This window comes from Micromys minutus (assembly GCF_963924665.1).
Source record: "Micromys minutus genome assembly, chromosome: 1".
In the NCBI taxonomy this organism is placed as follows: domain Eukaryota; kingdom Metazoa; phylum Chordata; class Mammalia; order Rodentia; family Muridae; genus Micromys; species Micromys minutus.
This window is the reverse complement of record NC_137969.1, coordinates 180,698,144-180,711,912: the sequence shown is the minus strand read 5'-3', so window position 1 is coordinate 180,711,912 and position 13,769 is coordinate 180,698,144.

Here is a 13,769-nt window from a genome sequence, read left to right as displayed (position 1 = left end):
GGGTATGAGTTCCAAGGTAAATAAAGACACATCACACTGAAAGGAGCATGCAGAGAGCCACAGGCTTTGTGGAAGCGGTCTTAGTGCACATAGTCTGCCTTTACTATGCGATGTGCTGTGTGGTTGTCTGGATGACTTGGACCATATCCAAGCTAGCAGATTCCATTGTTTCTAAAACGCCATGTGCATCATCTGCCTGATGACCTTGAATGTCCTTCAAGCTCGCCACTGGCTGAAGGTATAGAACCCACGAAGGTTCTAACTGCGAGTGTCTTAGGAATAACTTATTATTAAAATGCCTGACTATTTCCTGGATGTGTAACTGCCACTAATGTTCAATCACAATGCTATTTTACAGGGCTACTCATAGTGATTTGGTCTCAGATGGTAGGGGACCATGTGCAGACCACGGGCAACTTCATGTGTGTTCCTTTAATTCTAGCTCATTAGTTACCACTGTACATATTCATATTGAAAATTCCAAGTCCCCATCTCTCCTCAGATGGAAAACGAGCTGCTAAGGTTTTTCACTTTGCTCCTTCTAGGCATGCCATATTGCTGCTTTGGCTTGGCATTTACCCTCACCATGGTTAATTGTATTGAGGGTATTTCTCCTACCACTGTTCGGTCCCCCTTTCTATATTTCCCTTGTTCTTTATGTCTGTTTCCATCTGGGTCTTTGAGATAAACTGGAAACTCCACCTGCTTACCTCCCCTTTACTCTAGCTTTTCCTGGTATTTTCACTGCATGTAGAGAGTATGCTGGTGTCTAAAGAAACAGCGCTTTTTTTTTTTAAGTCTTATTAGTGAATAAAGGCACTAATGTCATTATCAGTTAAAAGCCTCTATCAGTAACAGTCTGCTATACTTGGTCTACAAGCTTTCTGGACAACCGTCTAAACCATTGCCACATGGCAAATTTTGGTGTTTCTTAATGCTGAATCACTGCCATGACTGACAGAGCCCAAGCAGTGTACGCTTCAATATGCTCTACTTACAAGACGAGCGAGACATGCTTCTCGAGCTAAAATTCTGAATGGGTGTTCTAGGCCGTGCTATGATGGGAAGCAGCGAAGAAACAGCATAGTCCTAACTGGAATTTGAACTCCTTCTGTTGTAGCACTACTGTAACCTCCTGAGACCTTGAGAAATGGCAAGAAAGGAGATTTTGGCTATGAGGTTTGAATGGCTGGCTGCCAGTGTTTAGAATGAACCATGGTATCCGGTCCTTGGAAACTGTCTTTCATTTCCATGGTCTGTAGTGAGTCAGGGGTGTCCAGTGGATGTTCTCCAAAGCCTGGTCCTCTGCCAGTTATCTGACTGGAAATTTTCTCATCTGTTTCTCTTCATTGGCTGCAGTTATCTGAGGAGCTTGCTGAGCACACAGCCCTGCTTCTGATTGAACCAATAGATGAGGAATTGAAGTTATATGACTTAAAGGTAGCATCTTTTTATCACTAACCCTTATTCTGTTTTGCAGAACTTTATGAGACATTTCAGGGCCAAGGTTACTGGAAGAAACAAGAGGCCAATCATTTGTTCTAATCAAAGTGACTGGATTTAAAAGCAGAATTTAGAAAATCGCGTCCCATCCCCTGTGATGATCTAACCTGATGATGTATATGTGTGCATCTGGGATATTACGTCAGTCCATTTCTCATTTTCATTAGAGTGAATTTTAGCACACAGGTATATTTTTTATTCTCAAATCTGAGGGCTAGCATTTAACCCTTTCTTTCCTCAATATTAGTTTAATAGGGATAGCAGAATAAAAGGCTTGTGTCTTGTGTGCCATTTTGATTTCCCTTCCCATCTGATGCTTTTTCTGATTATTAATATCCAGATGTCCTTGTTACTTTACCTCACATTTTCCCATCAGCCATTATAATTCTCTTGCTGTGAACTTCTTGGTTTGTTATATTCCTTTGGAATGGAAGAAACTCATTTTAAAAATATTTTTATTTGCATCATGTTTATTGATAGACTTTCTTGCTGTGTTGTTTAAAGTGTGAACTGGAGAAAGCTGGGCACCATGACACAGAGCCACCTGGCCACATCATCAGACAAATGCCATGACTATAAAGAAACTGTGATGAGCTGTGGTAGGATCTGAGTTCATCTGTTGTTCACAGAAATCTTCCAAAATTCACCTCTCATTTTCAGGATGTAGGCTAATGCCTTATATTTTCAGCTTTGGAAAAATGGGTTGTATGTTCTCCATAGTGGTGGGTGCTTTTCAAAGTGATCAAGAAAGTCCCCTAATTTGCTTATCACCCCACCTGCAAGTTAATATGGCCATGGGGCAGGTCCAGTGATTTCCATAGTAGGGTAAGTCTCAGGAGTGTGGTAATGCTGTTCCTGAAATCTCCTCAGGCATGGGACACTTCTGTGCCTTGCTGAGCAGTCTCAACTCAGAAATATAAAAGCAAATCTCACGTAGGTCATACGGTAAATGGAAGGAAGGTGACACTGAAGAAGGACACATGGATCTAGGCGAAGCCCTCTGTCCCCACTGTCACCCATTCCACACGTTTTTGTTGTTGTTGGAACAGAATATGGTACGATTTAAAATTCCCATAAAATACAATGGAATCAATAAGATGCAACTTAGTAAAAGCATTTTTTTTATGTTTTCTATTTGTGATTACATTAAGCTTCTGTGAACACGGCACACACCAGCTACACGGCAGGAGAGGATAGATATAGCAAGATTAGAGAGGCAAGATGTTCAGGATTAGAAGGATGCGTGTGTCTGAGAGCTCCGTAATGATAATGATTATGTGATAACAGAGCTGCTGTACTGTTTTATGAGGCAGTAATCCAGCTTCCAGAGCAGGGAAACTACGGGACTGAAGGCCGAGTTTATCCAACGGAGGGGAATAGATGGCTGCAGAATTGCCCAGCGTGACAGTAAAGACATTTTCTTTTTTGAGGCAAGGGATTAAAAGTAGGTTTTTAAAATAAACGAGTAACTTACTGAATATGAGTGAGCAAACAGCTGAGCAAGGGTAAAAGAAAGCAAAGTGTGCAGGAGAATGAGGAGCCGGTGCAGGGGGCTGGCTACTTTGTGTGCACCAGAAAGTGGAATTCTTATAGTAGCAGCAAAAAAAAAAAAAAAAAAAAAAAAAAAAAAAAAAAAAAACAAAAACTCCACTCCTAGGCAAGTTGGCAGCTGAAATGATGTGTGGTACTTTTTCTAGAAAACTATTAAACTACTGCAAAATGTGAACAGATTTTCATTCATCTCATTTTACATCAATCAAGTTTTTACAAAGTTGCTATGGGGAAGAGACTACATCAGTTGTAACAGCAGTTACAGACAGCTGACATGCTGTTTTTTTACTCCTGTGAGCTGACAGATTAGAATTGCTTACTTAATAACCTGCTAAAAGGACTAAACTATCTTCTGTGGACTGGATTGACTTGAAAGTGACGTCTTGGGAGAATCCCTTCTTTGTATACACACACACACACACACACACACACACACACACACACACACATACACACACACACACGAATATATACATGTATACAAAGACATATATACACACATTCTTGTGTCTTGAATGTATTTGTGTACTTATAAAACATAGCAAACCTGCACATGTGAGCACAGATGCAAACAGACACACACATGTGTGCATTCCTCCACTCCCAACACACTCAGCTTACTCAGTTCTTAAGAGTGGAGGGTGTTCCCCACTTATACTGGATCTTTTAGGCATTTGGGAACAATTGAATTGGGATAGCTAGTTCTACCCTGAGACAGCTGTGAACATTTAGCTTCATCTTTTATAGCTTTAATGCTTAGCACTAATTCTTTCTTCTTACAGGTTGCTAAGAGGCAACCCCTTGTGGTAATGTTTCTTAAGATTATGGACTAGCCAATGGCCTCTTGCATCTTACACACTGTAGTTTCAAACAGTATCTCTTGGATTGAAACCATTAGAATGCTGTAGGCCCCACTCCATGGGTCAATGTTCAGTGGAAACCTTTGGGCTCCTCCACTGTCAAAACCCAAGCCCAAGCCTAGCACATCATTGGTACTGAGTCCCCAATGTCTCATTTAAGGTCTGTCTGGAAGGAAGCCTGTGTGGCAAGGGCTTTCTTTCATCACAAAGCACCAAATTTAAATATACCATGGCAGGTTTCGCTCTTCAGTCATGATGATTTTGAGAAAGCAAGACTATCTTTAATTCTATGCAACTTATATCATAGTAGATGTAAATATACAATGGAGGTATTATTAAAATACTAATTATTATATATATACTTCAATGCTATATATAAATGGTGGCTGAATGAAGCTAGCAAACAGTTTCTAGAAGGTAATATAATAATGACCAGATCAGCTATTGTTGATGTCTAGCTGGCAACCCTGCAGGAAATCTATTCTCTAAGCGTGACATACAACAGTCGTTCTTACCATTCTTAATGCTGTGACCCTTTAATACAGTTCCTCATGCTGTGGTGACCCCAAGCATAAAATTATTTCATTGCTGCATCATAACTGTAATTTTTCTACTGTTGTGACTTGTAATGTAAGTAATCACAATGTAAGATAAGCAGAATATTTGATATGTGGCTCTCAAAGCAGTTGAGACCTACATATTAAGAAATGCTGATATACAAGCTCTGTAGCTGTAGACACCCCCCACTCCACCCCTGAATATTTGGGATATGGTACTGAACACAGTGACAAAATTCCTTCCCCTAATGAATTTTTTTTTCATTTTAGCAAGGAAGACAATGAACTGCATTGAATAAGTAGGTTAATTAATATACTGGAAAATAGTTTTTAAAAAAATTTAAGAATTGAGTAGAAAAAAGGAGATACACGGTAAGATCAGAATAATTTAATCACATGTATATATCATTGACGTGTTCATTTGTAGTGAGAATTTTTTGAGCACAGACATGGGGGAAGGAAGTAGTCAAATGGGTATTTGGGGGACAAAATCTTTCTGGGAAGGACAGACAATGAAAGTAATGGTTAGTATGTTCATGGCACTTTTCTACTGTCCAATCACAGACTATAGCCTTGTCTTTCACCTGCTCTCACCTGATTACAGACAATAATCTACTTTGACTCAGACATAAGGATAGCATTGCCATCAACTGAAGAACCTTTGAAGAATGCAGTATAAGGAATGTACTTGGAGCAAGTTGAGTTTAGAAAGTATACTCATCCAAATGAAGACCTTGAGCTGATAGTCTGGTACGTTTGTTTAGTTCTGAAAGAGATCTAAGCAAACACATGGCGCTTAGTCTTGAGAATGATGCAGTCACCAAGGGATTGAGCATGAAGAGGCAGGGGCTGAGGAGTGTAAGAGCTGAAGATGGGCATATCCTCTTCTGAAGATAAAACCATTAGTTGGTAGAGTTCAGAAAGCTAAGAGAACCAAGGAGGAGAGACCAGTGACCAGAGTGAAGTTCTGCTCAGTAGATGGGGAAAACTAGGCTGGAGTGAGAGAAGTCAGTGTGGAATGGGAGCAAGCTCAAAGAGACAGCAGAGGACTGGAAATGGTGACTGGAGATGCTGTGGAGTCTTCTAATGGAGGACTTCTAAAGGAGTGGTACTCTTGCTGGGCTCCTGCTTGGATCCTCACCAGTGCTGTAGGAAATCTTTCCCTTTTACACTTAGAATACATGATCATAGAGTTAATTCTTGTAAGCCATAACTTCATCTTTGCAAAATATTGATTTATTTTCCTCCCCTCAAAATAAACATGTCAGCAAGGGGAAGGGCGGAACGGGAGGAGCTTCTCTTTCTGAATCAATAATAGTTTCAGAGTTTTGTAAAATCGACTAAACTCTTCAAACCCATCCTGTAATTTTTTCATAGAAGTATAGGCTAGCCTATAGTACTGTTTCTGCAAAAGTTTAGAAAATGTGGATTATTTGAATTTTGGAAAAAATTGAAATCAGAAAGAGAATATTTGAATAGCTTTTCCTCTGAGTTTCTTGGAAAAACAGAAAATTATATGCAATGCTTATTTTAAGACCTTTACAATGTTTAATTTATTTAGAAACATAAAAATGTATTATGTATAACTTAGCTAATAAAGTTGCCTCTGAAATAATTAAAGTTTAAAAATATCATAGTTTAAGAAAGTCATTGCACATTTACTAATTAAATGCACTAGTTGATGACTTTAATTTTTTTAATCACAAATGGGATTCTAAAGTTGCTGAGGTGAAATAAATTTAACATTTTTCTGTGTTCCAGTACTTAGAAAGTAGAAAAACAGCTAGTAACCGCTGGTATGAGTTTTCTAGATAGATTTTGTTCTAATAGTTTTGTACTCTTAGAACATTTAAGTGTGTGAGGAAGGTATCTGAAAACAAAACAAAACAAGACTGTGTAATGGAATGCCTTTGCGTTCAGTAAGCATGGTATTTTCTTTTCTTTTTTTAAAATGAATTTTTAAAATATGTTATTTTATTTTTCTCCTTTTTATTAAAATATAGATTTTTTTCTCATACAGTATATACTGAATACAGTTTGCCTTCCCTCTACTACGCCATGTCCCCTCCCACCACCCCTCCCATATGGACCTACTCCTTTTCTGTCTCTTATTGATAAAGAACAGGCTTCTAAGAGGCAAAAGCAAAACATAAGAAAATAAATAAATAATAATAAAAGCCATCGCATCAAAGTTGGATAAGGTGAACCAACAGAAGAAAAAGAGCCCACGGGAAGATACAAGAATCAGAGACTGACTAATTCACACACTCAGGAGTTTCCTTCAAGTACCAAATGAAAAGGTGTACTCAGAGGCAGACCAGAGATGGCCCTGTACTTGGTCCTTCAGTCTCTGCGAGTTTATGTGAGCCATGCTCAGTTGGTTTAGAGGACATGATCGTCTGCTGTGCTCCTTCCCCTCTTACAATCTTCCCACCTCTTCTGGTGGGCCTCCTTGAGCTCTGAGTGGAGAGGGTTTTATAGAGATATCTCATTAAGAGCTCTGTGTTGCAAATTCTATCTGCTTAATATCTGGCTTTGGATCTCTATTTGTTTCCATCTACTGCAGGAGGACACTTCTCTGATGGTGGCTGAATAAGGCCACCATCTATGAGCATGGCAGAATATCATTAGGATGTCACTACAAGATTATTTGTAGTGACAATTTTGGAATTTTGGTTTCCTTAAACGAACACAAATATTATAAGAATATGTTATTCTAATCCCAAGTATGGGACATGGGGCTGCTTTAGATTGTGCACAGCAGCTGACTATGTTTTGCCTCATGCTCTAGCAGAGGTGTGATTTTTGACAGTTGCAGATAGCTTCTGTGATTGTGTGATGTTTTGAATTCTGTGGATTTTTACAGAGGTATATGAATGCTAGGGCCACAAGAGGGGTGAATTGTTGGTTGTTGTTGGTCATGGTTTGTTATATAGTCATGCACAGAGAAAAAAAAAATCAAGAAGAAATTAGATATCCTGATGCCAAGATCAAATGTGCCCCAAGGAACTTGATGCATCTAATTAACATGAAGTAGCCTAGAAATAATGTAACTCCCTTTTCTTTCTATCCTTTTGTTTCTCCTATCTTAGTGTTAGGGGTTTCAAGGGTAGAAAAGTCTGGAGAAAGGTGGAAGAAAGTAGAACCCACAGTGTGCAAAAGGCAGACACAATTATTACTTAAAAAAAAAAAAGTCCAGAGGTGCTTGGTTTTACTCTAGGTTCCTGGGTTACTAGTCTCTGTCTTTTGGTTTCTCAAAAGGCCTTAAAATCTAACCAGACATTGGTTAGTTACTACAACAAGTTCTGTGGTGCTGCCATTGCTCTACCATATTTTGTAAGCCATACAGATTGTGGGTCAAAAGTTTTGTGGCTGGATTGGTGTTTCCTCTTCTCTCTTGGTAGCTTGTGCAGTACCTTCCTAATGTATGACATTTTCACATGAAGCATAACAGAGTTACTTGCATTTTTTGGTTCGTTGTCTTTTACAGTGCTCACTGCCTGTGAAGTAGAGTTGGCATGCTTTCATTTGTTAACAGATTTGTAACCTGAACTGCCAAACAACCTAAGGCCATTTTGTTTGTTTTTGGTTTGTTGTGTTTTAACTTTTTCTCCATGTATTGATAGGGGAGGCAGACATACAGTGAAGCAAGCTCCCGACAGCAGACTATGAGAAGGGAACAGTATTTTATCTGAAATGTGCCAAGCATTCTAGTGGGTTCTGTGATTCACAGGTGAGAACTAGGTACACCCAATTAAGTTCATTCAGACTCAGTCAACACGTACTCAAAACTATTTGGTTTATTCAAGCAAATGTATATAGATACTCATTGTTTTGCAGTGATTGAAATGGAAGTGTTCATAGCTTTGTATTTAGTCAAAGGAGCTTCTATAAATCTGGTCATAACTTGTTTGTTTTGTGTGTTAAGTTCTGGCTACCTGCTCCTAGTACCACAAGAAACCTTTTGAAGAAAATGCTCTTATATTTATTATTCTAAATTTCATGAGAAAATTCTCAGCTCCTTTTTAACATTAAGATTTGTTTTCTGTTATAGATGCCTTCTAAACAAGAAAAATGATTTAAAAATAGAACATGGCTTATTTTCATAACAGTTTCCTGAAGTGTTTCTTCTTAAGTAGGTAGTTTTACAGGTAAGAAGTAATTTTTAGTAAAGGCCCATCAAGTGAGCAGATCTATCAATGTTTGCTGCTGTCTATAGCTACCTAATGTTCCTTGTTTGAATGATTTTGTTAAAACTCTTATGAAAAAGGAAACCCATTAATTAATATGGTAATGTACCTGAGGTCTCTAACATTGTCTGAAAATACTTGTTGGTCTTTGTTATACAAAGGGGCTTCATTATGCCCTTTTCATACACACATGAGCTTTGAGCATCTATACCTCTTAGGTTATTTTCTTGTCCTCCTTCCTTTCCCTGGACTAGTTTTTGTAGTCTCCAGCTGGGTTTTATGACCCTCCTACTTCTCCATAGCTACCACACACACTATTAAAAACAATGTCATTGGTACATACACTCTGGAAATCAATCTGGCAGTTCCTCAGAAAATTGGACATAGTACTACCTGAAGATTCAGTTTTTCCACTTCTGGGCATATACCCCAAAGATGTTCCAACATACAATAAGGACACATGCTCCACCATGTTCATAGCAGCCTTATTTATAATAGCCAGAAGCTGGAAAGAACCCAGATGTCCTTCAGTAGATGAATGCATAGAGAAATTGTGGTACATTTACACAATGGAGTACTATTCAGCTATTAGAAAAAATGACTTTACAAAATTCCTAGGACAATGGATTCATCTAGAGAATATCATCTTGAGTGAGGTAACCCAGTCACAAAAGAACAGATATAATATGCAGATACTAGTAATTGTATACTAGCCTCAGATGGCTCTGAATACCCAAGAAACAACTCAAAAACCATAGAAGCTCAAAAAAAGAGAAAGAAAGAAAGAAAGAAAGAACGAAAGAAAGAAAAGAAAAGAAAAGAAAAGAAGAGAAGAAAATAAAGTAAAAAAAGAAAGACCAAAAAGTGGAAGCCTCAGTCTTTTTTAGAAAAAAAAAATAAGTGTATAGCAAGCACCCTCTCAGAATGTGTTACACCTATACCTTAAATCATTGATCATTCAAGAGCTAAGAAGATAACCTTGTGACAATTTTTGTTATTTAAAAATCATTATGTTTAAACTTTGGCTATTTCCATGTTACACCTTGTTTTACATGTATTTTATGCTCAGTGTAACTAGTAAGATTTCAATGCATATTATCAAACCTTTAAAAAACTCAAGTACTGACAAACATATATTCATATGGTTTTATGCAAAAATGCTTTAAAAGTCTGTACATTTATCTCTGTTTTTAAAAATAAAATTGTTAAAAAAAAAACTAAATTGACAAATTGATGGAAAAAAAGTGGCCATGCCACATTCACAGGGAGGAAATTAGATGTTATAAATGTTTTAAAATAAGTACTTAACTGGTTATGAGCCTTCCTGCTAATTTTAAGGAAGTTTCTACCTGAGGATCCAGAAGAATCCAAAGAAATAAAATACATTTTAATTTCTCAAGTAAATACTGGTTTGGTGGGAATCATAGGGAACTTCCCACCTTATTTCTACTGAAATGAATTGAGAATCTTGTCTGGTAAAATAGACTGGAGCCAGAAGTGGGAAGAGATCAGACCACATTAAGACATACTATTTAAAATATATACTATTTTATGTATTCCTTGAGGCTGCCCAAGAGATATGCGATGTATTTTAATCATGTCAGTCTCAAGTGCCTTCTTCAAACTACTCTCAGACCTTGCCAACATTCCCCTTCTCCAAACTCATATCTGATAAAATACTTATTTATTTTTGTTACCACACTGATTGCAACTAATACACACACACACACACACACACACACACACACATATATACATGAGTGTGGGCCAACTCCTGGAACATGGGAAATGCACAAAGGAGCTGTACCCCTAAAGAAAAGAGAAATGCTTCTTCCTCATTAAATAGCAACCGCCAGCCAAGAGCCCCTTAGCTATGAGTGAAGTCTCCTGAGCCCCACCCCATTTATGTTGGAATGTTGACCAGTTTGGTCTTGTGCAAGTAACCACAGGTGCCCTGGATTCATCTGGGTGGTACTGGAGTCACATCCGTAGGACAGCAATTATAGCCCCTGCCCTCTGACTCTCACATGCTTTTTTCCTTTTTTCCAATGTTTCTGAGCCCAAAGCCAAATCTTGATTGGTTAGAGCTGTAAAGCATTATTTCTCACCAACTCATGCTTCTGACAGTGGGGCAGGTATGGGGAATTTCTGGCTTCTGACACTGAGTGGTTTCACTAACAAGGAAGTCACCAGCAGACCCCTTGCATTTGGTCCGTCAACAATGGAGAAACTATGGCGACTGTGTGAGATGATATATTTTTAGTAAATACTTGTGGTCCTAGCTTCCACTTTCCCCAAACTCCTTTACTTTTTATACATAAATGAATAATGTTAAGAGAACCAAGAAAATGTAATTTAGCCCTTTGCTCTGGGGAAGAAAAACCAGCAGGCTTTGGAAACACTGTCTTTACCACAGTGTTTCAGACATGGTAAATTGGCTTAAAATTTTCTGGATTTACATATACTCAGGAAGTTTCCAAGGTAACTCAATGTTCATGTATGAAATAAATAGTAATAATTACATGAAAAGAAAGAGGACATATCAGGTCAGGTGGCAAACTTGGAAAAAGCTGTTTTTAAAGCTATTACTCCCCAACAAGTTTAAATGGTAAGACTGAGATCACGTGTGCTTAACCATGTGAATATTGTTATTAACTAGCAGACATTTCTTGAGACTTTTCTTTATCTTCTTTATGATTTGAATGTGGCCTGTGAAAATAGGAAATGGTGCTGATACTGGCATTCATCTTTGCTGTGATGCTAACAAATGTGTGGAAGGGTGATACATTATTAATTGCTAAAGTAGTTTTGTTTCGGGCTGGCTACATTAAGAAAAGCCTAGCTCCAAGGCCACGCCTGTCATTCACCTATGACTCATGATGTCATTCACCTGTGACTCATGAGTTTTCACTTAGCAAAGAGAAGCAGAGAAATTTTTTTTCAAAGATTGTAAAATCAAGGTTTATCTGAGGTAACCTTTGCTGCTTGTTGGAAGTATGTGGTTGAGTAATAGTTCAAAAATAGCAGGTTATTTTGAGGAAGAACATATGTTCTTTAACAAATAAAATACGTGTTCTAAGGAAAAATTTTATAGCATATTTAATTGCACATTCAGCCTAATTTGAATCCTGCAGCTTGGAGCACTCCCCACTTCTGTATAAATGTAAGTGCTTTATTAATTGCAGCAGTGTAAGTCGGTACTATTCTGTGGAGTTACAGGCTATGAGTAGCTATGAATAGCTCTTACCAGCGTCTATGAAGGAACATCATGCTGGGAGTGATGAAACTGAAGCATCGACTGCACATCTTATGTGCAGTTATGAGTATGTGCTTTCTTTATGTGTATGTGCACACACATGAACAGTCGTGTGATTTAAATCATCTTGCTTCTTAGGACAAACAAACAAACACTCCACTGTTTGTCTTATCATAAAGTGTTGGGGAATGTCTCTAGGAATTGCTAATATACCCATCCTTGGGGGTAGGGTAGACTTTATCAGTATGAAATCCATGAGTAGTCCCACAGGCAGGGAACATGGTATGACAAAGAAGCCATTAGCCTTGTTTAAAGAATTAGACAAGCAAAAAGAAAGAAAAAAGAAAAAAAGGATTCAGTATAGAACACTTGTTGCTGACAGATGGCTTTCTGGACATTTTTGATGAAAGGATTATGAGTTTTCAGAGTGCAGTGTCATTCCCAGAAGACATTAAAAGCTCATTAAGAAATCTGAGTGAGTGACAACATGACTGTTGGTAATGCCCCAGAAATGTTGCTGCCCACCATGTGCAGAGCTTATCTTTCCCAATAGCACAACAGCTAATTTTGCTTTCCCGAGAAGCTTGGGCTCTTTCTTGGAGCTGTGCTTTGTGTTTGGGATTATTGTATAGTACCAGATATTGTACGTTACTGTACCAAGATAGAACTTACATAATGATGAGGAGGCAGTACTGTTCTGCCTGTGTGAAATGTATGGTTAAGAGGAGTGAAGGACACAGAAAATACTATAATAGCACCACATAGCATTTGAGAAGTACCAACCGTGTAGCATCGAGAATAAGCTTAGTAGTTTGGAGTTGTAATTCGATTTCCAAGGAGCTGATGGAAGAACACCAGAATGACTTATCTCAGTAGTTAACTTGACACATGTCAGTGGGTAATAGAACCCTCAACTGAAGAATTGCCTCCATCAGATTGTATATCTGTGGAGCATTTTCTTGAATATTAATGAATAGATGTGGGAAGGTCCAGCACACTGTGGGTGGTGGCATCCCTAGGCGGGTGGACATGAGCTATATAAAAAGTCTAAGGCAAACTAGAAAGTAACATTTTCCCCATTGCTTTCTACGTCAGGCCCCTGCTAGTAGCCATTGCTTTGGTTTCACTACAAGGGCTGTAACCTGTAGGTAAAATGAGGTCTTCCCTTCTCAAGTTGCTTTGGTCAGAGTGTTTTATCACAGCAACAGAACAATCTAGAACAGCCACTCCCACAACAAACAAGGTGATGGAAGTGAATATATGGTCTAGGAGCTTTTCGTAAATTGGACGGCTAAGGAAGAACTTTTCTGATGATTCAAGCAGTATTTCCTGGTATTGTTGGGAAACAATTAGCTGCCATCGGTAAGGAATGGCAGTTATGAATTTTGGAACCCATTTAAAAAAAATAAATTATTTTTAGTTAGTAAATTAAAAGTGTGTTGGGTGTCCAGCTCTTCCAGTCTTTCTGCCCCTCTTCTACCCCCCGAACTTTAGCTAAGAGTTTCCTTTCACGTGTTTGAAAGTTAGTTACTTCACAATCTCTTATTCTCTTCCTTTGCGGATCTCTGCATTATCTCTACCGGATGCCACAGAAGCCTCTTCAGTGAAGGTGGAGCTACATTTACTTGTTAGTATAAAGCAAATACTTATAATTGTTAAAGATGACACTGGTTTAGGCAGATGGCAGTAGGAGGTTCTCCTCTCAGGTCTTCTATCTCTCCAGCCGTGGGTAGTTAGCTAGGTTCACCATGGCAGACATAGATTCCCTTCTACTGAGTGTGTCTTAAATTCCAATTAGAAAACTATGTGTTTCCCATAAGTTAAAAAAGCCACTATTGCATTATTGGATGAT